This window comes from Bos grunniens, chromosome 28, assembly GCF_055505025.1.
Source record: "Bos grunniens cultivar Pamir isolate PY7600 chromosome 28, Bosgru_T2T1.0, whole genome shotgun sequence".
Lineage (NCBI taxonomy): Eukaryota > Metazoa > Chordata > Mammalia > Artiodactyla > Bovidae > Bos > Bos grunniens.
In genome coordinates this window covers 5,455,999-5,482,635 of record NC_141192.1, presented here as the reverse complement: position 1 = coordinate 5,482,635, position 26,637 = coordinate 5,455,999, and the positions used below count along the sequence as shown (strand labels likewise).

General features: G+C 46.6%; 1 protein-coding gene and 1 long non-coding RNA gene across 8 annotated transcripts in view; one reads left to right on the top strand and one right to left on the bottom strand.

Annotated features, from left to right (window-relative positions):
• The window catches only part of GRID1 (glutamate ionotropic receptor delta type subunit 1), a 687,534-nt gene that overhangs the window by 277,186 nt on the left and 383,711 nt on the right, over nucleotides 1-26,637 (bottom strand). The window lies entirely within an intron of this gene.
• On the top strand, nucleotides 3,430-8,599 carry LOC147342791 (uncharacterized). Its single transcript, XR_015156576.1, has 2 exons — nucleotides 3,430-4,505; nucleotides 8,169-8,599. It is a non-coding gene; the product is annotated as an uncharacterized LOC147342791 (long non-coding RNA).

The following is a 26,637-nucleotide window of genomic DNA, read 5'->3' as shown; positions in this document are numbered from 1 at the left end:
CATTGGCGAAGGCCACAGGTGCTCCTTCTCCAGCCTATGAATGAAAAGGTACCATCCCCCGTGAAGACAAGTGGGGACAGGAGTCCAGACTGGACTGGAGGGATGGCCTCCACCAGCTGGCATTTACCACTCTGGTCTCTGTTTGCTTATCTGTAAAATGTACATAACACTTGCTTCCTCTTGTCTGCCTATGTAGGTGTAATATTTCGGTCTCAAGAAGCAGCAAACACACAGAGCAGTGTCCAGAGAAGCCCCGGCCCTTCCCAGAAAGCAGCAATGGGAAGTGTGCATCCCCATCCTTTGTGAGTTCCATCCTTACCTCTCGACTCATCTACATTCTTAGATCCTGAGAGTCTCCTCTGGCCACAGGAGTCCTTCCCTTAAGAGACAGGCGCCCATGAAAAGCTTTCTTGCTCAGGATGAAAGAGTTATGTCTAAGAATACCTTGGCCGCTCCCTCCCAGCCAGAGGAAGAAGTTGCCAAGCGTTCCGTCTCCTGCACTTGTACGAAGGAAGCACTGAGAGAGGCCATGCGCTATGCCTGGGTCCCTCGTGGGGCCATGAACTGAAGACTCCTTTCTCGACACTCTACAAATTCCATAAACCATACTGCAAAGAAGGCACAGGGACTTCGGAGTCAGCGGCTCTCCGAGGAACCCTTAGACCCTCAGGCAGGGTGGGGAAGGGAGAGCCCCCCAGTCTATAGCTTCCTTCCTCCCAATACACAGACTGTCAGGAATGTCTTCAGAAGCTCAGAGGCCCAGGAGGAGGTGGGGAGGGAAACGTGAGACAGGTGATGTGAAGTCACTGCAGCACGTGGCCAGGCTCTGACTTGCCTCCATTCCTGACACCTCAGCATTTCCTTAATGCTCACGTAGAGAAGAAGGCACTCCAGTACTCTTGCCTGGAAAATCTTATGGATGGAGGAGCCTGGTAGGCTGCAGTCCATGGGGTCGCTGAGGGTCAGACATGACTGAGTGACTTCACTTTCACTTTTCACTTTCATGTATTGGAGAAAGAAATGGTAACCCACTCCAGTGTTCTTGCCTGGAGAATCCCAGGGACAGGGGAGCCTGGTGGGCTGCTGTCTATGGGGTCGCACAGAGTCGGACATGACTGAAGTGACTTAGCAGAGGACAACCAGTAACATGCTCATCAAATCTGCACATGATACAGAGCTGGGGGTGTCATGGCATCTGAGAAAGCTGAAACACTGAGCCAAATCTAAAGACACACAGTTGAACAAGGCTGAACTCAAAGCCCTACACTTATTTTCCAGGAGCAGAAGGGCACATGGGGAGATGAGACTTCAAAGTGAAGACCCATGAAAAGGCAGGGGCTAGAAGGTCTGTGCTGCCCTTGGGGAGTTGACTAGAAGGTCAGTCTGCTTGATGGAGGGCACTGCAGACTGGAAGCGGTCATGGAGTTGGACAATGTAAACTGATGGCCAGTTATAGTCACCAGGGACAGTCCAGGAATGCAGAGAGGCTGGAATTGATCCTTATAGCGTCTGAGCGCTGATTCAGGACCAAGGTCTCCAGTGCTCGGGTAAGGAGATAATAACTCAATATGAGACAGAACTTTCTGACTTTCCAAGGAGTTCAACATGGAATGGTTTGCCACCCCGGGAGCAGCAAGGTCTCATCGAAGAAATGATTGAATGGAAGGCAGATAGTTGGACAGTGAATGGTAAGTGAATATCAGCATGGAGGTTGACCATGGGTGAGGGGGAACACCCATCATCACTGGCATTCTGCAGCCATGAATCTCAGTCTGGCTACATGTAAGAACCTCCTAGGGAGCTTTGTAAAATGCAGACCCTGGGGCCCTACTCCTTGGAATCCTAATTCACTGGGAATGGTCATGTGCCTAAGATACTGTGTTCTTTCAGAGCTCTGAACCCTGAATCTTAGCCTCCAAAGCTGGGAGCTCTGTAGTCCAGAATGTGTAGTTTTGTGAATTTGAAGGTGTAGGCGCACCTGTACAGGTGAGAGGTCCTCCACTGTCCCTGCAGGAGCCAGCAGTGCAGACCTAACTCAGCCGCCAGGACATCCCATGCAGCAGGTGAGAGCCCCGGCTACACTAAGGCATCTTCCCACCAGGTCTCAGACTCATGTGTGGAAGATAATGATGGAGAGAATTGATCAGAAAACCCACAGGACAACTGGCCAACTTTCCTGTCCTACTTTCCCTCACCAATTAGCAATTAGCTAATTTGTTAAGCCTCTTTTCCCCACATGGAGATAAATAGCACTTGGCTGCAGCCTTTTTCAGAGGGTGCAACTCACACAGAAGCTGCGATGGCTGGTGAGAAGGAGATGCAACTGCAGATTTAGCGAGAACACCCTCCCCTCCCCCAATGACTGGAGAACTGCTGCCAGCTCCCTGGGCAGAGCCCTAAATGCTCCAAGCCCAGAGGATGGTGTCCCCTTCTAAGTACCCTTCCCTCATCTTCTCCAACCATAAGTGAGGCAGGTGGAAGCCCCTGAGATCTCCCTTTTATCTCAGAGCCAGCAAGGTCAGGACAAGGCAGGCAGGCAGAGCATGGTCAAATCCCAGGTCTGCCTCTACTTACCTGAGTGCCCCTGTGTTAGCTACTCCACCTCTCTGAGTGGCAGCCCCATGCCTGCAGGGTGTTAAGATGCCGGCAGCACAATCGATGCTGTGCCCTGGGCCCCCTCAAATCCCATTGGGAATTCTGAGCGCGCTGGCTCTCCATGCGCATCCATTGCCAATGGCAGACACTGACCAACTGTCGGAACTCTCCTTGGCACTCATGGAAATGTACACCCTCACGAAGGACTGGGGATGCCCAGCTGCCCCGTTCCACTATGGGGACTGTTTGGAGTGTAAGCTCAACTGTTTCCAGGTTCCTTCTGCCGGACCAGCCCACACGGCCTCACTGCTGGCTGCCTCTACTTCCGTGATCCACATTCCCACTCCCTTGCTGGGCTCTTCTTAATTCCCCTGGGAAAACTTCTTAATAAATCGTCATCACACAAACTCTCACATCAAAGTTGGCTTCTGGGAACCCAACCTGAGACAAGCACCCCCATCTTACAAATATTGTGAGAACTAACATGAAATTAAGTTGAAGCCTCCATCCCAGAAAGAAGCTCATATGGATGATCAGTGAACACGAAGACCCTCCCCATTCCTTTCACTCACATCTCTTGCCTGGTTGTCACTCGATGGTCTTTTTTGAATACATAGAAATCTCTATACATTTCTATACATTACACAGTAATTACTCATGTGTTCCTGTTTTTTTCATTCAGTAGATAGCACTAGCCACATAGAGCAGCTGTTTCAACTCTCCTGGTTACTGGTGAGAGCCAGGAGTCTCATCCCATGACATCACAGAGCCAAAAGTGGCCTAAAGACCAATAATAAACACACCATGCAAATGTGGTGAGCACTCCTCCTCCCTGAGTTCATAGACCCTTCAAAGCAGCACAAAGTGGGTTTCTGCTTTTGTCATCTCAGCCATGCCACAGGTTTACTGCTGGCATCTGCAGAGGAGTGTTGGGCAGCTAGATAAGTAAAGGGTGGCCCCTTCTTTCCACGAGCAGGGCAGGGAGCAGACCTGACCTTCTGCTCTGGGTGGGTTCCTGGTCGCTGGCCCACTGCAAGTAGGGCAGCTGGTTTCCTCAAACCACGCTTCTCTCCTGCAGTGGGGCACTGAGACTCCTCACTAAAGAATGCAGTAGCAGGAGATAGAGTCCTGAGCAATTGCAGGAGCTCTGCACAGACGTGCGGGCCCCAGAAACTAGGTCTCAATGAACCCAAGGGCTGCTTATAGTAATAGCAAAGGAGCCCTGGTTAGGTGGTTGCTGTGAGTCCCTAAAAGGCCATGCCTTGACCATCAGAGCCCAAAGGCCTGGCTCCTAGGTTCCCTCAATAGACTGGCAAGAAGAGAGCTTTAGAAGAAGAACTGAGGAGGTGGAAACTTGTAAAGAATCATACTGACTCCTGCTTTAACCCCTTGCAAATAGAAGAGGAGACCCAAGATGCTTAGGTGGCATGTAGCCCAGGCTAGGGCTGGGATAGTGGACATAAGCAGCCACAGGAAGGAACATCTCACACAGAGGCTGAACTGGACACCTGCCCTGGTTCTGATAAAGCACACTATCATAGGTTGACCCCACTTAAAGGAAACGGAAAGCAGCTGTTCTTCCCACACCTGAGGAAGGGAATGCGTCTTCTCGTCTGTGAGCAGCAGCTCCTGTCTGAACCTCAGAGAGCCTTTTTCCATGGCCAGTGGCATCTACAGAGCTGGGGTATGAGTGACATGGGACATGCCAGCCTACAGACCTACCAGGGGACATTTAGATCCTGTCCTGGCCACCCAGCTACTTTGATCCCACAGTTTTCATAGAGAACTAGATGCAGACCAAACCCCAGCTCCTGGTTCCCAAACGCTCTGGACAGAAAGCACAGCCAAGAATGGGATGTGTGGGGCTGCTTGCCTGGAAGGAGCTGAAGAGGCCTCTTGCCCACACAGAGGTAAGAATCGGTGCTAATATACAAATGCCTGGAAGGAAACAGAGAAGAGAGGGGTCCTGAAGGATCAGTAGAAGTAGCTCCAGCTTGGTCCTGTGTTCTCAGCCTTTCAGGCAGGACCAAGTTGCAGCTATTTCTGAGAGTGAGGAGAAACTGCTTTTGTCAAGCACCAGCCAGATACTTCAATACAACACATCTACTTCACAAGCCACAGGTCTCACTTTATTCACAGCAACCTAAGAAGCCAGGAAAGTTCTCATTCCCATTTCACAGCAGAGAAACTAAGATCTACATCTACACTCAGACTTGCATAGGCCCCTCAGATTCAGAGACTGAATCTGAACTTGGGCCCTTTTGTCCCCTAAACATGTGTTCTTTCCCCTTGAGCATGCGGCTCTCCCAAAAGCCTGGTCACCCATCAGAGCAAGTGTACAAGCTTTCAGGCCTGGCCCTCTGACCATGGGAACAAAACCATCTTTTCTTTTTTCGTATCTAAGAAAATACCCTTATGAGTCATGGCGCCTACCTTCCCAGGTTAACTTGTCCTCCTAAGTCTGAGACCATTGTTTCATTTGCCTTTCTCAAGTCTGAGCCTATTTCACTTTATCTTAGCCTCAAGAAATACTAAATGGAGTGGAAAAAACCTCCACATGGAAGCCTTCCAGCAACATCACTGAGGATTTATTTTACAAAGTGCAAATGCCACTGACTATTTGTGTATGTGTTAATTGTTGGCCATGTCTCCATCCCCCTCCCCCAACACTGGGAGCCTGAGATAATGAAAGCTTGTCGACGATAAGCATCTTTTTAAAACCCCAACTCTAACATTTCAGAACAGTCCCCCCCTGGAGCCCAAGGCCTGGCATTTTCCCAAGGACAGACATGGAGCTAACTTTAAAGACCCACTGCTGTCTTTGCAACAGCATGCTATTTAGGAACAATTCTGTCTATGCAATGTCACCCCCCTGGAGCATGATCAAGTGCAACGCCCCTCTTTGCAAGGAAGGGGAGGAGCTGGTTGCAAGACTATGGATGGTCCCGGGAGCCCAAGGAATGGTCCCCAGGAGCTCAAGGAGACCAGCAAAGCAGTCACCATGAGGCCCAAGTTTCAGAAGATATGCCCAGAACTACCATGAGGAAACCCATTAAGGGCAGTTAGCACTGAGCTGCATGATGCCACACCGTGCTTCCCAGGGGCTGCCTTCTCGGGAAAAGGCCTGAGCTTCTGGTCCAGATACTCGCCCTCTGTACTCCAGCCTTGCCTCCAGAACCCCATGGGGCCTTGCTTTCACCAGAAAACTGGTGGATTTCCCCTCATCTGTTCCCCCTCCCCACATCTCCCATGGCTCCTCCTTACTCTTACTCCTTAGCTTTTCTGGCTCCATCCTTACTCGTAGATCTCACTGAGGAATCTTGGGTCCTGTATCACAGCCACACAAGGCCGTCTGGGGAAGGTGTGGCAGAATTAATCTTGTGTAGCTTCCAAAAGTAACTCTGGGACACTGAAGAGGGAGATCTGAGCCTATAGCCTGGGAATGCAGGAAGTACTCTGGCTGGGCCAGGCTGGACGGAGGTGAGGGTTACTTACATACTGGGTCCAATGACTGACACTTGCTGAACAACTCTGCCACCTGACCTGGAGCTAAGCCCTTTACAGGTGAAACCTCCCTGGGTCCTCAGGATAGCTCATTGACAGAGGTTCTGAGCCTGTAGGTGGGGAAGTCTCCCAGCAAGTCAGTGCGGCCGAGGCAGTACAATCCAGCCTTTCAGACACCAGAGTCCGTGTGCTTTTGAGCATATTGTGCAGACTTGGGAACTGAGCAAAGACACGCTCACTCGGCACTTTTTGTAGATGTTTAATGCAAAATCGACAGCGGAGCTGGAAGGCGATGCAGACAGTGGCGAGGCCTGGCATGTGGAGCTAAACAGACTTCTATAAAGTCGGGTCCCAGATTCTGGAGTTTCCTGCCACCATCCTTCCCCAGAACTCCTGGGTCAAGTGATCCTCTGATTGCCACAGGGCTTCTGTATATGGAAGGCAGCCTTCAGCCCCTCGCCAAGAAGTGAGTTCCTCCAGGGCTGAGGTCTGATGTAGTCACCACACAGCCCTGGCAGATGACGAACTTCGGAAAAATGTCTATGGAAGGAATGAACGGGTGCGTCCACACTCCTGGATATTTGCTGGTGCTCAGTATGAGGAAGGTCAGGGGCATAAGTAGGAAGCTCAGTACAGCACAAGGGGATACTGACATACAGGCAACCACAGCTCTGCACAGCAGGTACCGAATTAATGGAAAGCCACACACATGAGACCTGTGTCCTCACTTCCCACGGGATCAACATGCATTTGATTTCCAGTTTACATCATGCCATGCAAAGTAAGTCCTGCCTGTATTTCAAAGCAGCATCCTTTCTCTGCAACTCTGAGAGAACCTGAGACTGAAATGAAGTGAATGTAAAAGACAGATAAATGAAAGATATCATGACCTTTAGAAGCTGATGGAAACATAATCAAATTTTAGAGCTTTTCTGTGGGAAGGTAATCATTTCTTCACTTCTGCTGAGTTCCGAACCTCCTGATGAAAGTCCCCGTTTATCCTATATCCCGCCTAACAATACACTAATTTCTGGGCTTGGTTGGTCCATCAATGGCATTTAAAAGGATATTACCATCACACCAGAGAGAGTTATTCATGAGATTTGTTTCTTAGACTTGCTTTGATCTCAGAAAAACTATTATGTTGCTATTGGGGAAAAAAAAAGAAAGCATAATGGACTAAGTACATGTGAAAATCTGACGGATCTAACAATTTCTAGTCAATCATGACGCATCCCTGGCCTCGGTCCCCACTGTTTACCAAGTCTGAGATAAACAGCTCTTCTAAACTGCCTTCCCACTTTGCACAGAGGGCAGAAGGGCCAGCCCACGGCCTCTGGGGGATGAAGATTCATTACAGGTCATTTCTTGATGCTTCAGATGAAATAGAGACAGGTTCCAGGGCTGTGCAGGAAGTGCAATTGACTGTAATAAAAAGTGAGAATATGCTACATGTGGACAATTTATGAGGAAACATTAATATCAGCAGAAAAATGAAATGGAGTCTGCTCGCAGGCACGATCTGTTTAATAAGATCAACTTGAAGAAGTGAAGCCAGGCGGTACCGATGAGTAGCAACTGATGGATACTTGGATTTTAATCAGTGGTCCATAATTTCCCTGCCACCTGGAGGGCAGAGAAGCCAAATTAGGCCCTCCATGTTCTCACTCTCACAGACACCCAAGCTGTCCTGATGGGAGGGGGTGGGAGTCAGCTTTTCTGCCAATCTTGCATGATGGAGGAGAAAGGTATTCCAGGTATACCAGGAATACCAAATGATCTCCATAATCATTTGGGGGATTAGGGTGTACAGTAAAGCCAAGGCTTCTGAGCTTATTTACACTTGCTCTGATTTGATGAGAGCAGCCGTCAGTCTCTGCAGTGGGCTGTGTACAATCTCACCACACGGACCCCCAGGGGGCAGGGGACACTCATCTTGGGTGGCAGGTGGCTGCACTGAACTATTCCTCATACACTCTGCTGTTCAGCTCCAGCTTCAAATGATTTTCAGACAGAAGCAAAGTAAAGTCTAAAACTGATTAAATGCTTTCTTATTCTCCCTCCCACAGGTATCTGCATGTTGATACTAGAGCTTGAACCAGTGCTGTGTGCATGCAAAGACCAGCTCCAGGGACCCACAGCATCAGATGCTGCTGAAGGAGAGAATGGGGACTGTTTGAGGCAGAAATGTCTCTCCCCTGCCACTGGGTCACATGATACCTCAGAGGCCTGTCCCACACGTGTGGTTTCTCAGCCCCAGAGTCTGAGACCCACAGTGGGACATCCATTGGGAGAACAACTACACTGTCTGTGTCACTCAATTAAAGCATCAGTGTTCAAGGTTAACACCATGACCCCTTCAAATCGTACCAGGCAAGCCATTTCTGCACACATATCTAGTTCCTTTTCCCAACCTAAATTGTTTTTAAAAGATGGAAGCGTTTGAATTCTTTTTAAGGCAATAAAGTTGAAAGTAGCAATTCTTTACCAAGCTGATAAGAGCTGCTGGGTGCAATTTGTATTCTTTTTTATGAGCCTGACTTTTGGGAGAACGAAATAGGAAGAAAAATCTCTTCTTTTTAGTTCTGGAGACAAGAACCACTTCTTCCTCGGGGTGCTGGGGAGGAGTTCCCTGGCTCGGGAGTTGTCAGAAAACAAGTCGCTGATTCGTGACCCAGGAAACCCAGGAAACACCCTGTGCTAGGATGGGCACAGGGGGCTGGGGAGCTGGGGTATCAACAGCTGCTCATCTTGGCGCTTGGCTTGGGATTATGGATCCCCTGAAAATGATTCAGAGTTCATGGGCGGGGCTCCACAGTCTTGGGGAATAAGGAAGAGAGGGTGTGGCAAACTCAGTGAAAAGAAGGAGGAATCTATTTCTTTTAGAATCCACAGTAGAAATTGCTTCACAGCCTTTGAGATGGTTTCTTATCAAGTACAAAGCCTCTGTACAATTGGAACCCAGACCCAGGTGCGGTCAGGAGCCTAGGAGTCCTCTGAGCCCAACAGTGAAGCCGTGACACTTTGCATTGAGCTGCTAAAAGGAGTACTGAAGAGATGCAGAAGCCAAATACAGGCGTGCTTCATCCCCAGGGATGTGGCCTAGCTGCCCGCCTTCCACCACCACTGCCAGCACAAAGAGCCTGGAAAGGCACTACCCACGAGATGGCATCGTTTGGAGAGAAAACTCTCTGAACACAAGGCTTCCAAGCTCAGTGCCCGGAGTAGAAGACACACCGAAGGAATTTACCACCAACCACATCCTGCCACCTGCCTTAATGTGAGGCACCCCACTGGTTTCATCTAATCATCTTGGTATTGGGCATGACCTTGACCCCCAGGACAGTTTTAAACCTTAAACTCTCCTATTTCCATGCATGTGTGCATATATATACACAACACACACACACAAATAACTGTATTTCATTCACTTTGTGGGAGGAAAATGGGACACAAACAAAAAGGATTAATACTAATGCATCAACAAACATAAAATGTCCACACAGGCATTACTGTAGCCCTCTGAAATTCTTGCCTCAAATCCACACTCATCTTTCCATGACCAGATTTTCTGTATGAACTATGACACGCTTATTCTAAAATGTAAACCTCAACTACATTGTCAGTAATCCTTGCAACAACCATGGAAGGTGATCAATTATGATAGCCTCTTAATAGAAGAAGACAGTGAAGCCTACAAACTGTTAACAGTTTACAGCTAAATGGTCAGCTCTTTGGAGTCACAGACAGGAATAACATCATCTCTGCCCAGGAGGGAGGGCCCAGGTACACAGCCCAAATCACAATAGCACAGGACAGCCTGTTCCCATGTCTTGAGTAGCCATCAGTCCTAACAGACTCAGAGGGCCAGGAAGCTCAGGAGAGGCTCACCCCTACCCTGAGTGCTCAGTCAGGGTGGACATGACTCATCTTGACTCTGTCCTCCCTGGTACCAGTCGGCTGTGGCCCAGGGAAGGGCCAAGTGCTGGCTAGTGCCCAGCTAGCAGTACAAGGCCCAGGGGAAGGCCACCAGCAGAAGTTAAGAAGCTTCAGGCTAGAAAGCAATTCACTCCACAGGCCTCCTGAAGAAACAGCAGGGCATGATGGAGGCCCCAGGGAGAAAAACAGGATTCCTTGACTCATCCACATTGTGGATTAATGAGATCAGTGGGATGGAGAAGTCAAAGAGGAGGTGTCATCCTCAGGAAGAGCCATGAGGTGAGAGGGAGACAGCAGCAGAACCCACACACCCATTTAGCAAGCATGCCCAGGGTATCTACGAGGTCAGGTGTCAGGAAGGATGCTGCACATGGAGATAAGGCGGTCTCAGGCTCCATCCTTGAGTAAAACGAGCTGGCAGGGAGAGACAAACCCAAACAGAGAGAGAATTCCACTAGGCCAAAGGATAAAGTGCAGGGATGAAGATGTTTTCAGAAAATCAAGAACCAGATACTAACTCCTGCCTCTGGCAAGTGGAAGCCCCCATGCTGGGGGTGGGTCCTGATGGGACGGGAGGGTCTTTCAGTCTAAGGAGACAACATGTGCAACCCTGGAGGTGAAATGGGGCATTCAGTTAATAGATCATGGTGGCTGAGTCATATCTTCATATTTTATGAATAAGGATGTAGTTCTATAGTAATTAGAAAAGGTAAAAATCATTTATAATCAAAAGTAGCCATGGAGGTTTCTTAGCTCATGGATGAAGTATAGTACAGAAAAATACAATTTGAACCCTATAGCCAATCCTCTAACTTGCACTAACCAATGTTTCTCTATGGCAGCCCTCAACTAAAGCTTCATTTCCTTCCCTGGGTGGCTCAAATGGTAAAGAATCTGCCTACAATGCAGGAAACCCAGGTTCGATCCCAGGGTCAAGAAAATCCCCTGTAGAAGGGAATGGCAACCCACTCCAGTATCCTTACCTGGAGAATCCCATGGACAGAGGAGCCTGGTGGGCTACATAGTCCATGGGGTTGCAAAGAGTCGAACAAGTCGAACAAGTCGAACAAGACCATCACTTTCACTTTCTTTTTTTTTTGGATTTACAGAAACTTTTTATTTCAAGTTAATTTTTTGTTTGTTTGTTTGTTTTTAATTTAATTTATTTATTTCCCGGAGTGTATTCACTAACTCTTCACTCACCTGCCCAGGCCTGTAATGTCACGTACCTTGCCCTGGCCTGTCACATCACGGAGCTCTCCAAACGTCCTGACCAGAATCTCCTCTGGCCTTGCAAGTGAGGAGGGGAGACATATGGTTAGAGCTGCATTCCAGAAAGGTAGACCAGCCCTGTGGAGAAGCCCTTGAGACCACACATCCATTCTTTCTAGCAGTTTCTTTCTTATGATATGCAGCTTCACCATGCCCATGGTCTGTTGGTGAGGCAGTCACAGCATCGTCTGGCTCCAGTAGCTCTGAACTGGAGTTAAATGTGCATGTGAGCCAACCTCACTGATGGCCACACTGTGGCCCATAATCGGGGGTGGAAGGGCTCGTAGCACAAAGCATGAGTTACAAGCTGAAATACTGCCAGGCCCCCGTCAGCAGGGCCTATGCTATGCAGTCACATCTGGCTTTTACCCTGTGAACTGCGAGCTTCCAGACTGTGGTCTACTAAATGGAAAAGGTTTAGGAGATGATAAAAGTTCTCCTATTTAAAAAAAAAAATCTACGCTGAGAAAGTTTGACATATATTGTATTTATATCCCTACCTTGAAGAACCACAAAGGCATTCACAGAAACGTCCTCAGAAGGCTATGTGCTGAACTGTGGCCCCTCCATATTTATATGTGGAAGCCCTTCAAAATGCAATTGTATGAGGTCGGCCAAAAAGTTCGTTGCGGTTTTTCTATCATGTGCTATGGGAAAAAATGAACGAACTTTTTGGCCAACCCAATGTTTAGCGGCAAGGCCTTTAAAGAGTTAAATTAAAATGACGCCAGTAAGATGGGCCTAATCCAGTTTGTCTGGTGTCCTTATAACAAAGAGTAAGAAACACCAAGGATACAAGCTCACAGAGAACAGGCCAAGCAAGGGTGAAGAAAGAAGGCAAAACTCACTACAAGACAGGAAGGGAGGCCTTGGAGGAAGCCAGCCTGCAGCTTAATCTTGCACTTCAACCTCCGAAACTGAGAGACATATTATGAAAACACCAGCCCCTACTAAGCCAAGCAGTGAACTATGATGAGTATTTTATTGCTTGTACAACGTTAGCTTTCCTTACCTTAGGAATTACTGTGATTTGTATTTATTTGTACAAGTTCTAGAATATACTTGTCCAAATGCTCAGCCACAGAACAGAGGCTTTCAGTCCCCCTCCTCCCCAGAGATAGCCCCCTCTCCCCTGCTCCTGTGCGGACCCCTGCCCTCCTGCTGGATGACAGGGGGCTGTCCTGAGACTCTCCTTATCTGTTCGGCTGGCTGGATTGTCCATACTTGTTTTTACTTCCTTTTATTTTTTTTGGTTTTTGTTTTATTTTTCTGAAGCTCATGCTACAACATCTTCCTAAGAAAAGGTTCATAGACTTGGGCTGTCAGTTTGCAAGTCTATGCATGTTTGGCAATTTTTAAATTTTTTTCTATCACATTAATTGATGATTTTACCTAGACATAATAGGGGACTGGGGGCACTAGTGGTAAAGAACCCGTCTGCCAGAGCAGGCAGACGTAAGAGACACAGGTTTGATCCCTGGGTGGGAAAGATCCCCTGGAGGCGGGCATGGCACCCACTCCAGTAATCTTTCCTAGAGAATCCAATGGACAGAGGAGCCTGGTGGGCTGCAGTCCGTAGGGTTGCACAGAGTCAGACACGACTGAAGTGACTTAGCACGCACGCACTAACTCATCCATGGAAATAGTTGTTTCTCCAGGGTTTTTTCACATCCATCATTAACCCTAAGCATCCTGATGTCATTCTGCTCCTTGTTCCCTTTATGTCACCTGCCCATCCTCCCCCTCTCCTCCTTCTCCTTCTTTTCTTCCTCTCTCCCTCTTTCAATGACCCACCCCAAACCCCTGTGCCACATTCCTGCCTTTCTCTCCTTGGTGCTTAGAAACTTGGCATTGAAGTACCTTAATGTGAGTCTTCTTTTCCTCTATTTTGGCTAAGAGCTAAATGGTTGATAGGACTTTTTAGTCTGAAGACATATTCCTTTTGTTCCTAGATATTTTCCTGTTTATGTCTTTGATATTTGCCTTCTCTTCATTGTCATCTATTCTTTCTCTAGAATTTCTGCTAGAAGAATATTGAACTTTATAGACTGAACCATTAACTTCTGTCAAGTTTTGTCTCTCATTTTATATCTCTTTACTTTTGATTATACTTTCCTCAACTTTGCCTAATAGTTCTATTGGATTTTTTAAAACTCAGTCTTATTTTTTTGCCTTCAGTTGCTATGTTGCACTCTCCATTCTTTTACATAATTTCTGTTCGTGTCTTAAGCAAGAAACATTTTTAATTTCTTGAAGATCATCAGTAATATGGTTTTTGATGTTTTATTCTGTTCCCTGAACTAAGTTGCCCTTTTTCATTTTTGTTTTGTACTCTCGAAGAGATGTCCCTCAAATGCATAATAATCCTTGGTTGTTCTTTCATGTTTCAAGTGAAGCATTCAAATGCCATTTGCAGCAACATGGATGCAACTAGAGATTATCATACTAAATGAAGCAAGTCAGAAAGAGAAAGACAAATACCATATGATATCACTTATATGTGGAATCTAAAATATGGCACAAATGAATCTGTCTATGAAACAGAAACAGGATCATGGGCATGGAGAACAGACTGCTAGTTGTCAAGGGGAAGAGGGCTGGAGGAGGGATGGAGGAGGAGGCTGGGGTCAGTAGATGTAAGCTTTTACATATGATGGATAAACAGGGTTATGGATAAACAAGGTTCTACTGTATAGCACAGAGAACTGTATTCAATATCCAATGATAAAGCGTAATGGAAAAGAACGTTTTAAAAAACAATGTATATACATGTATAACTGAATCACTATATGCTGTAGAGCAGAATTAACACAGCACTGTAAATCAACCATACTTCAACCGGGGCCATTCAAAAGCTCACTGGAGGCCATGAATGTGGTCTGTAGATCATGGACTGGAGGGCTTCCTTGCTTTTGCATTGGAAAGCACCTCTCTTCTCCATAATTTCAGCTTCTGCAAGTCTTTTCTCCAGTTCAGATTCTCCAGAAAAGATTCTTCCTATATCCTACCTGAAGGCTATTGGCCAGCTACTGGCATTCTGAGAGCCAGAAAAGGAAGGAAAGGTCCCACTACTCACCAAGCAAGTCTCTGTTTAACTTCTGCTGGTTTCTGCCACCTGCCTCTTCCCACTCTCTGTGATGTCTGGGTTCTAAGGCTGTCAAGCAGGTGGAACCACAGCATTTTATGATAGGGCACCAGGGTTATAACACCCTCTCCTCAGCTGAATCAGTTACCATCCGCCACTCACTGTCTATTTTCCAAAAACTAGCCCCAAGATCTCACCCACTGCTGTCTCCTTCCATGGACTCTTTGACCTTGTGGGTTTTTAACACTTAACGTCACTGTTATTTTAAAATAGTCTGGGGGAAAGAGGGATTAAACATGGGCAGCAAATCAGAATTGTCTCATCAATCAGAAATCAATAAAACTGAAGTCACTCAGGTTAGCAGTTTCCTTATATGCTCAAGATAACTAGAGTAGGTTTTTATTGTTGGCAACTGAACACGCTGACCAACCCAAGAAGACTGACGGAGGGCCCAGTAGGGATGAGAATGGCCTGTGCCAGGGCTGATGAAAAAGGGCAAGGTGGAGGAAAAACTAGATTAAAAGGAACATCATTTTTCCTGCAGTGAGCCTGGAAAGCTAGCTGAGAACTCAAACTCCAAAACTTCTCATGCAGAACTTATTAACTTATTTTCATAAACTTTGGGGCAGGGTGGGGGGCGAGGGTGGTAGAGACTGTTCACCCAGACTTGGAGATGAGAACGGGATAGCTACTCTTCTCTGCTCTAGTCTATAGCCCCTGGAGACTGTCTGGGGCAGTGTGTTCTTTGCACGATCATGCTGCTGAAAAGGTACAATTTCATAGAGAATTCTTGATCAAGCCCACATGCACATTTTGGGCTCAGGCTCTGTTTATCACTCCTAGAGGGGAAGAATGTCAGATTCTTATTCAACAGCTTCATTCTGCAGCCCATTTAAATAACCATACATCGGGTAACCCAAGGTAAGGACAGGGGAGGACCCATCTGCAACCTGGGGAATGACATGGTATCAATCGGATGTGTGGGAGATTTGGGGATGCATAATAGCCTGTTCAAAGGAATAGTTCAAACATACTGACTCACTTTGATCAACACATCCCTCTAGAAGGATGAAAGATTTAAGAATCTGTAGAATTCAGAAACCTGGGCTCCTTTAACATAAATCCAGGCTGAGGGTTTCTTAGGCATGTCCTCGCTGAAGGTGAGCCTGAAGGCAACGAGGGAAGCCATGGGTGATGTGTCTTTCCCCAGTCAGGCCTGTTCTGTTGGGAAGAGAGGGGTGAAAAGCAGGTGTGCATGCAGTCTGTGGTTGGGTGAGCTGGCTTGAGGGGCCTCTGAAAGGGAGATGGGGAAGCAGCCTGGAAGGTGGGAAAGGCTTCATGGAGGGCCTGGGCTGGAAGCATAAGAAGGTTTAGAAAGACTTAAAGGAAGAAGGAAGCCATTAAAAGCCCTAGGTAGGAAGAGGGACGATGAGCAAAATGGTGAAGACAACAGAGTGCAAAACACGTTTCTGCCCTCAAAAGTAACAATAAGGAAACAGACAAATGGCTTTGAGTCCAGAGTGCCCACAGGATGCCCCAAAATAGTGGCTGGAAGTATCCCTACTGACAGAGACAGAAAATATAAGAAAATCCCAGAATGGCTGGGGATAGCAGAGGTAGCCACTCACCTAGGACACATTCAGCTGAAAGGATGTACCAACAGGCCAGGGGGAGGGACAGAGACAGAGTCTAGGGGATCCCTCTGAGAGAAGAGATTCACGTGAGTGGCCCCTGCACCATGCATATTTCAAGGTGTGTGTATATTTCCCTCCAGGGCTATGATTTCTACAAAGCCTAAACTTAAGGCTTCCTTTTTGACTCTAGTACACAGTACACTATATTTACATTAACAAAATAATATGTTCTTCTCAAAAAGAAAAAGAAACAAAAAAAGCCACTTCACACATCACGTTCTACACAAGCATGGTGAAAAGTATGTCTCTTTTCTTTTTCCTGAATCCTTTTCTAGTAAAATATCTGTGTGTCTTTTATGGCAGAAAATGCAATTAGTGTGAAGAGGGCCCTGAGAAGCCCATCCTGGCCTAGATATACACAGGCAGACAGGAGGCCAGTGAGGCTGGCTGGCGTCACTGGCCAGCCAGGCCTGAGGGTCAGGCAGCCTGCCTGTCTGTTGCAGGAGGGCCTGGCAGGAAGGGCTTGTCCGGGGGCTCCTCTAACTCCAAGATGTGGTTGGCAAACACCAGCCCCTGCCCACAACTAAGCCCTGGGGACCTTGGTTCATATAAAGCCACCATGAAACTTTAAGGCTTCCTGCGTCTTTCTGGCTGTTTTCAAAAAGATGAATTCTAAAGGGTATTCATGTCATGGAGAAAAAGGCTGGTGTAGACATCAGAGAAGTGAGCTTCCCAAAGTCTAGAGGAATAGCATCTGATACTGGGTGTGTGCCAATCACGTGCTGGGCCTCAGACAAGCATGGTACATAACAGATGGCCTTGCCGAATCCCTACAACAGCCCCCCCTACGAGGCTGCGTGTGTGCTAAGTCGCTTCAGTCATGTCTGACTTTGCGACCCTATGGACAGGAGCAAGCCAGGCTCCTCTGTCTCTGAGATTCTCCAGGCAAGAACACTGGAGTGGATAGCCATTCCCTTCTCTAGGAGATCTTCCCGGGCCAGGGACTGAACCCACATCTCTTATGTCTCCTGCATTGGCAGGTGGGTTCTTTACCACTAGGGCCACCCAGGAAGCCCTTTCATAATAGCCATCATCCCTATGATTAAAGGTGAGACAGTTGATGTCACACGACCCACCCTTGTTCACACAGGAAATAAGAGACTGAGCCAGAAGAGGATCCCAAGTCTGCTGGTGGCCACAGACTCAATTGCCTCCCAAAGCAAACTGAGGCAAGGTGAGAAGCCCCGGAAGAAGGCTGGAGAGCGTCAGAGATGGAGTTCCAACCTGGGTGTCACAAATATCCTTCCACGAACCTGCCCCAGTATAGCTGCATGGGGTTGCCCAACCTCTAGACAAAGGCAGCTGAGAGAGCCAAAGAGCATAGAGTATCAGCCTGGTTCCCCACCAGCCCAAGGGCTTTCAAGTGACCAACAAGGGGCCATGTGAAGGCCCAGTATGGACAGATCATAGCTTAGTCCATCTGCCTACTAACATTTGCAAAAGAGCTGCAGAGACAGCAGACATTGTTCACTATTGATGGCTAATTACACTCAAAGCAAGACGGATGCACCAGGCGCTGTGCTAACTATGTTCTGTGTATCAATCCCCTTAATATCCTCAGCAATCCTACATCGAAGGTACACTTATTAGCCCCATATTACAGATGAGTAAACTGAAGCAGAGTGTTTAACTTGTTCAAGGTGGCAAGGTTAAACAATAGTAGAGGCCAAGCCCAGACACTAACCATTCTGTACACTACTTCTCCTTACTCCAAGAACTGCTCTGAGTTTGGGCATGCCTGAGGAAGACTCACAAAGGCCTGCTATGTGCTAAAGCCGCTGTATGACCTGGGAATACAAACAAAGCTGCGGTCATGCCTACCTCTCAGGATGTCACCATCTTCAACACACACACATCCAGGTCTAATGAGGCAGGGGCTCTTGGGAGGGGAAGGATGCTCAGGGCAGTAAGGGAGCATGTTGAAGGGCATCTAACCCCCCCTCAATGAGTCAGGGAAAGTTTCTTGAAACAGATGATACTGGAGCTACATCTTAAAAATGAACAGAAGCAACCCAGCAAGACAATCTAAGAAATACCACTTTTTAATTCTTCTAAAGCTTTTAAGCTATGCCTTGTGCCAGGTCAAATCCCTAGGAAGCTCCTAGTCTGGGTGATATCATTCCGGCTTTCCCCAGAAAAATTTGTACTTAACTAGAATCTCTTTGTTTATGCCTTTGGCTTTCAGCCAAAGCTGATATAAGAAGCAGCCATATGAATCACATTTGCATTGTTTGTAAAACTGCAAGCAAAGACACTATCCATTATGTTGTTCTATGTCCCTTATCTAGAAACTCATGTGATAAATGCCTCCCAGAGCACTAAACTAAAAAATAAAATCAGAAATAGAAGCCTCTCTCCCAGTGGCGTTCATCTTCATAGTAAGCATTGAAGACTATGCATTCTGTCGAGTTCTACTGTTGCCTTGCCTGCCAGGAAGCTCAGAACTGAGGCTAATATTAACAGCTTCCATTAGCCTATGTTTTCTGGCCTACAGTTCCATTGCCCTTGGTTATCTGGCTCTTAACAATGTACTTTTATGTTAATGAATTTGTGGTTTTATATTGTTTTAAAGGGCTTCCCTGGTGGCTCAGACAGTAAAGACTCTGCCTGCAATGCAGGAGACCCAGGTTCAATCCCTAGGTTGGGAAGATCCCCTGAAGAATGAAATGGCAACTCACTCTATTATTTTTGCCTGGAGAATTCCATATGCAAAGGAGCTGAGCAGGCTACAGTCTATGGGGTTGCAAAGAGATGGACACGACTGAGTGACTAACACACACACACACACACTGTTTTAAAACTAGACCTATAGTTACCAATGCTACTGCGATGCAGTGCATGTGGAAAACAGCTGAGTAGGCTTGCTTAACACCCAAAGCCACCCTGATCCCCAACTTATTAATACTTACAATTTCCAATTATTTTCTTTAAACGCTGAGTGTCCCTTTACACCCAGAATGGATGAACACACATCTGCAGTAAAATATGAAAGGGCCAAAACAGCCCCCATGTGCCACCTGCGGGATGGGTCCTCTCATAACACAACAAAGACTCATCCCTCACACCTCTCCAGGCACGACCCCCTCCAGGACTTCAAGAAAGCTTTGAAGACATGTTTTCTGGGGACTCCAAGCATCAAGGCCAGATGCTGAGAGGCATTTGAGATAACTGCAGGGAATGGAGGTGCACCGCCATCTTTCAGATGTGTGTGTCGGTTTTCCTGTGTGTGTGTGTGTGTGTGTGTGTGTGTGCGCGCGCTCAAATGCACCCTAACTCTCATGACCCGTCTAGGTATGACCGATGCTTTTTTATCCCTATCCACAAAACGAGGTTGCTATGAAGTGTTACAGAGATGATGCATCTGAATACATTACGTGACATACAGCAGGCACTTAACAAAAGTTATCTCAGCCTCATTTGCTCTCTCCAGGCTAGACGACAGTCTCCATGAAGGCGAGGACTGTGAATATCTTACTGTTTCACTCTTGCTGCCTAACACAAATCCTAGCCCTAGGAGCTATCGGATAGATACTAGTCTTAGAATACTAGTATTCACATACTTAGAATACCACCATTCAAGATAAATACTGCTTGAGTGAACGAATGACAACAAACAACAGTTCTGAACAGATGATGCAATACAAAGCTGAGCTTTGATTTGACTCCTCCTTTTACTCAGATGTGCAAAGATAACATGGCCTCTTTGTTTTCCAGAACATTCTTCACAAGTCTCCAGCCCCACTCTTGGGCACTAAGGAAACAGACTTGGCTACAAAAGACACAATCGGTCAGCCACAGACAGACTGTCTCAGTCGCTGTAGATTCAGTTGGCCTCCTTGGTGGATGCTCAGTATTCTATATATCCTCTCCTTGCTCCTGCTCCTTTTCCCCATGGAGAGGCTTCATGCTCTCACTGTATGGAGCTCTCTCCTCTGATGCAGCTGGTCTGGTCTGGACTGCTACTTTGCCCCACATGCTGGTCTTGCTGGTAGGGTTGCTGGGTGGTTTCCAAACTAGGTGACGTCCTGGTGGTCTTGCCTGGCTGCTTTGACTCCCGTGATTCTTGGATCCTGGTCAAGTTCCAGCCATGTCCTCCTTTTGACCACAGTTTGTATGGCCCCCATGCAACCCCTGCAGGAAGAACATTCCATTCTTCTCTATGGTGGTTCTAAATCCAGCTATTTTCTGCCTTTCACAGGGGACATTTCCAAATGTTCAGATCCCCTACCTAATTCATCACACTTTCTGGCCCAGCACTGAATAGATGGTTGAGTGACCAGACCAGAGTCACAGTGTATCTTCCTTCAGTTCAGTCGCTCAGTCGTGTCTGACTCTTTGCGACCCCATGAATCACAGCACGCCAGGCCTCGCTATCCATCACCATCTCGGAGTTCACTCAAACTCATGTCCGTCGAGTCAGTGATGCCATCCAGCCATCTCATCCTCTGTCGTCCCCTTCTCCTCTTGCCCCCAGTCCCTCCCAGCATCAGAGTCTTTTCCAATGAGTCAACTCTTCGCATGAGGTGGCCAAAGTACTGGAGTTTCAGCTTTAGCATCAGTCCTTCCAATGAACACCCAGGGCTGATCTCCTTTAGAATGGACTGGTTGGATTTCCTTGCAGCCCAAGGGACTCTCAAGAGTCTTCTCCAACGCCACAGTTGAAAAGCATCAGTTCTTCAGTGCTCAGCTTTCTTCACAGTCCAACTCTCACATCCATACATGACCACTGGAAAAACCATAGCCTTGACTAGATGGACTTTTGTTGGCAAAGTAATGTCTCTGCTTTGGAATATGCTGTCTAGGTTGGTCATAACTTCCCTTCCAAGGAGTAAGAGTCTTTTAATTTCATGGCTGCATTCACCATCTGCAGTGATTTTGGAGCCCCCAAAAATAAAGTCTGACACTGTTTCCACTGTTTCCCCATCTATTTCCCATGAATTGATGGGACCGGATGCCATGATCTTCATTTTCTGAATGTTGAGCTTTAACCAACTTTTTCACTCTCCTCTTTCACTTTCAACAAGAGGCTTTTTAGTTCCTCTTCACTTTCTGCCATAAGGGTGGTGTCATCTGCATATCTGAGGTTATTGATATTTCTCCTGGCAATCTTGATTCCAGCTTGTGCTTCTTCCAGCCCAGCGTTTCTCATGATGTACTCTAAGTTAAATAAGCAGGGTGACAATACACAGCCTTGACGTATTCCTTTTCCTAGTTGGAACCAGTCTATTGTTCCAGGTCCAGTTCTAACTGTTGCTTCCTCACCTGCATATAGATCTTATGAATTTCTTTTTTTAGCCACTGGACTGCCAGGAAAACCCCCAATGGGGCTTCTACTTTTTTTTTTTGGCTGCTCTGGGCCCCCTTGCTGTGAGCATGCTTTCTCTGGTTGTGGAGAACAGGGGTTCCTCTCTAGCTGCAGTGCCTGGGCTTCCCATCATTGCGGCTTCTCTTGTTGCAGAGCACAAGCCTAAGGTGTGTGGGCTTCAGTAGGTTCAGCGCATGGGCTCAATAGTTGCAGGCTTAGTCGCCTCGTGACATGTGGGATCTTCCAGGACTAGGGATTTGAACCAGTGTCCTCCGCATTGCAAAGTGAAAGTGAAAGTTGCTCAGTCATGTCTGACTCTTTGCAACCACATGAACTGCAACCCATCAGGCTCCTCTGCCCATGGAATTCTGCAGGTAAGAATACTGAAGTGGGATGCCATTTCCTTTTCCAGCGGATCTTCCCGACCCAGGGATTGAACCCAGGTCTCCTTCATTGCAGGCAGATTCTTTACCATCTAAGCCACCAGCAAGGCAGATTCCTAACCACTAGACCACGAAGAAAGCCCACTTTTCTCAAAGACTGTTCTTCACTCATCTGCATCTCAATTTTCAGGTTTGTGCTGAACACATAGTAGGCACCATAGAAACTGAAGTGAGCTGCACTGAACTATTAATAAATACAACTGAAATGATTTGAATTTGATAAGGATCCCTCCTTATTTCTGAGTTTATATAAGGAAAACTAAATGTTTTGAAAACTAGTTTGTAGAATCCATTCAAGAGAAGAACGTGACACTAGTTTGAAAGAAACTGGGCATTCAATATTTTTATTGAGCTAGTTTGATATTCAACTTAAAAGATGAAAAGTGAAAAGTAAAAGTGTTAGTCTGCCAGTTGTGTCCGACTCTTTAAGATTCCCCTGGACTGTAGCCTGCCAGACTCCTCTGTCCACGGAATTCTCCAGGCAAGAATGCTGGAGTGGGTTGCCATTTCCTTCTCCAGGGGATCTTCCCAACCCAGAGACTGAACCAACCTAACCCCTGGAGACTGGATTTCATCTTGAGAGATACAGCAAGCTCACATCCTGCTCTGCTTTGCACAAACCCTCATTCACTCTCCTCTCTCTTGAGGCCACTGGTTCCTAACCTGCTGGGAAACTTAAAAAAAAATCTGTGTCTAGGCTCCAGCTTTTCCAATACTGACTTCATTATTCTAGGAGGGGCCTGAGCAAGCCTTAGCATTTTCAGACAAAAACAAGAAGCTGGAGACAGACTCTGAACAATAAGAAGTGAAAACTGCCCAACAGACACACAAAGTCAAAATGTACAGTGGTCTGGGGTCATTTGCTATAGGCTCAAAGAGCAGTACTCTCTAATTGGCCCCTGTGGCATCAGGAAACCAAAACTGATATTCAATATATTCACCTATATTCCCAAGAAAAGGACCCTTTGTCTTTGTATCTAATAAACTTGCTGTGGAGAGGGCACTGCCCACCCCCTTGTCCTGTTTATCTTCCCCTCTGGCTTCAGCCCAAAGTTTAACCTGACTGTATTGTCATGGCCCATTGTTCATAGCGGTCTCCTCTCTAAATTGAAAGAGTTTCAATGGCAAGGGCTGTCTGATTAATTCTTGGAACCCCCATTCCCTAGCCCAGTGGTTCTCAGTTCAGTTCAGTTGCTCAGTTGTGTCCGACCCCATGGACTGCAGCACACCAGGCCTCCCTGCCCATCACCAAATCCCAGAGTTTACTCAGACTCATGTTCATTGAGTCAGCAATGCCATCCAACCATGTCATCCTCTGTCATCCCCTTCTCCTCCTGCCTTCAATCTTTCCCAGCATCAGGGTCTTTTCAAATGAGTCAGTTCTTCGCATCAGGTGGCCAAAGTATTGGAGTTTCAGCTTCAGCAGCAGTCCTTCCAATGAATATTCAGGACTATAGAGGCAATTTAGTGGCCCCCAGGAACATGTGGGGGTATCAGGAGACTTTTGGTTGCCACAATTCCAGGGGGAGTGCTACTGGCATCTAGTCGATGGAAATCACGCCGCCAGACATCCTACAAGCCATGGGGCAGTTCCCCACCACAGAGAATAATCTGGACCCAGAAGTTAGTATTGTCCAGGTTGAGAAACTCTGGTTTAGTCTATCACTTGACACATGTGTGCTAAGTCACTTCAGTCACGTCCAGTTCTTTGTGACCCTATGGGCTGTAGCTCTCCAGGCTCCTCTGTCCATGGGATTCTCCAGGCAAGAATACTGGAGTGGGTTGCCATGCTCTCCTCCAGGGGAGTTTCCTGACCTAAGATCGAAACAGCACCTCTGGTGACTCCTGCACTGCAGGAGGATTCTTTACTTCTGAGCCACCAGGGAAGCCCAACACTTGGCACTAAATATGAGAAAGATATTCCCATCAAGAGCTTTCTGCTTGGGGCAGGGAGGGATAAATTAAGATTTGGCATTTATAGGTACATACTGCCACATATGAAATAGATGAACAACAAGGATGTACTACGCTACTGTATAGCACAGGGAGCTATATTCAATATCTTACAATAACCTATAATAGAAAAGAATCTGAAAAAGAATATCTGTGCGTATAATTCAATCACTTTGCTATACACCTGAAACTAACACATTGTAAATCATCCATACCTCAATTTAAAAAAAAAAAGAAATTTCTTCTTCTCCCACATAATCATCATCCAGATAAGACCACTGTGATCTATAAACATCTAGGCTCCTCATAGCAGATTTGTTAGCTATCTGGTCTCCATTTGACAAGCTTTTGAACTTAATATATTAAGCAGCACAGTTCTCTCAGGAGGTCTGAATGCCTCCATTCCCATGACAGTCCCAGAGTTCTTGTCAAAAGAAATGCAGATGGAAAAGACCGACTCCCTAGGGCTTGTTCTCCATGAAAATCCACCTAAATTAAGGGGGAAGATATCTGGACACATTTATCTATAATTAGGGCTAAATACTGAGGAGGAACTTCCAGCTGGAACCCCTTCTTGGATCAGTAGCACCTAAATGCTCTGATGGGATCATACTCCATCCTGTAGACCTGCTTTGACCCTCAATTCTTCAGTCATTCATACATTTTTAAATTTTTCATTTTTCTTACAGGTGTTCATATTATAGCACAAATTTATAATAACAATGAGATAAACTGCTATTTTTATTTGAGTACTCAGTTCACACTAGGTGATGGGCTCAGAATTTTATATGGCTTAACTCCTGGAATGCTCACTGCAACTCTGTGGGTATTTTCTATCATGATGTCTATTACACAGATAAGAAAAATGAGGTGCAGACACATGATAATACATCATGATACAACACAGCCAGGATTTCACCTCAGAAATGGTGAGTAAACATGCTGAAAATGTACAAAAGCCTAATTCTGGTCAGCAGAATCCAGAAAGCCAAACAGCTGTCAACAACCTAGTCCTCTATGAGACATCACCTGTAACAGCATAGCAACAGATTGGAAATAGGCCAGAAATCAATTTTGTTAGCTGCTATCTGAACAATTGAAGATAGTCACTTAACCCTGGACTCAAAAACTTTAAAAATTTTTAGTGCACTAATGCCAGCAATAAAATAATCTCCATATTGGATCCAAGGAAGTCATACAGAAATACATTATGTAAATAAAATCCCTTTTTAAAATTAGTTTTCTCAAAAAACAAAAATAATCAAACATGTTTGACCATACTTATGCACATCTGCCAAGGGCTCTTGATTAAAAGAATGCACAGTGACAGCTGTGGCCCCAGAAAGCGGGGCCTTGCCAAATGGCTGTGCCCCCTAGCCAATCCTCCACAAGTAGGTCAATGCTCGGCCCCAGTTCCACCTGGCACCTGGTTTGTGGCATTACCTGCCAACTGCCCTGAACTGCCTGTGTCAGCAACTAAGTCAGGTCTATGCCTTCCCACCTTAGCCTACACGAGGAAATCGTGTCGGGCGCCAAATGATGTACACTGAGATTCCCTTTTTATTGGTTCGTAGAAAATATACCACTGTGTTAGCTCTCTGTGGACACTGCAACAAATTTGACCACAGATTTAGCAGCTGAAACAATACATATGTATGATCATGGAGTTCTACAGATTACATGACTAATATGAGTCTCGCTGATCTAAAATCAAGGTGTCTGCAAGGCTGTATTCCCTTCTGAAGGCTCCAGGATAGAACCCATCTCCTTGCCCATTCCAGCTTCCAGAAGCAGATTCCATTCCTGGTGGTACCTTCCTCCATCTTCAAAATCAGCAATATTGCATCTCTGTGTGCCTTTCTTCAGTAATCACATCTTCCTCCTACTCTTGTCTCCCCATCCACTTTTAAGGACCATTGTGATTATATCAACCCACCTGGATAACCCAGGATAATTTCCCTAAAGTCAGCTCATTAACAATTTTAATTCCATCTACAACTTTAATTCTCCTTTGCCATGTAACCTAATATATTCACAGGTTTCAGGAGTTAGGACATGGTTGGGGGTTGGTGGGAAGAAAAAGGTGGAGAGGCATTAGTCTGCCTGCCAGAGCACCTCTCAGATGGGGCAACAAACTGTCAGATGACTTTGGCCCCCATGATAATTTCTCAATTGAATTTCATAACCCTTCTATGGGACACATCATTTCCAGTTTGCCCAGTCTCTACCACTTTTTTTGGCCATACCATGCATGAGATCTCAGTTCCCTGACCAGGGTGGAACCCATAACCCTGCTTTGGAAAAGTGAAAATGAAGTCGCTCAGTCGTGTCCAGCTCTTTGTGACCCCATGGACAGTACCCTACCAGGCTCCTCCGCCCATGAGATTTTCCAGGCAAGAGTAGTAGAGTGGGCTGCCACTTCCTTCTCCAGGGGATGTTCCCAACCCAGGGATCGAACCTGGGTCTCCTGCATTGCAGACAGATGCTTTACCACCTGAGCCACCAGGGAAGCCCTGCTTTGGAGGGGGGTGGCTCTTAGCCACTGGATTGCCAGGGAAGTCCCCCTACCACTCTTGACTGTCTTTCTTCACCCTTGACCCTCATTTACATTATCTGCTGGAATCCAGGAGGAATTTGGGTTTCCAAACCAAGTCTAGCAAATCTTCAAGAGAGGCCCGGGCTTGCTTAGCCTGGGCTCCTCTCTTAAGAGTAGTCTTATGAATGGACCCCAGGAATCCCTGGCACTATGCCATCTGCAGTCCTCCCAAAAGTTATTGGAGTGAACAATGAATGCAGATTCTGGGGTACACACACACACATACACTGATGTGACTTCCAGAAAAGAAA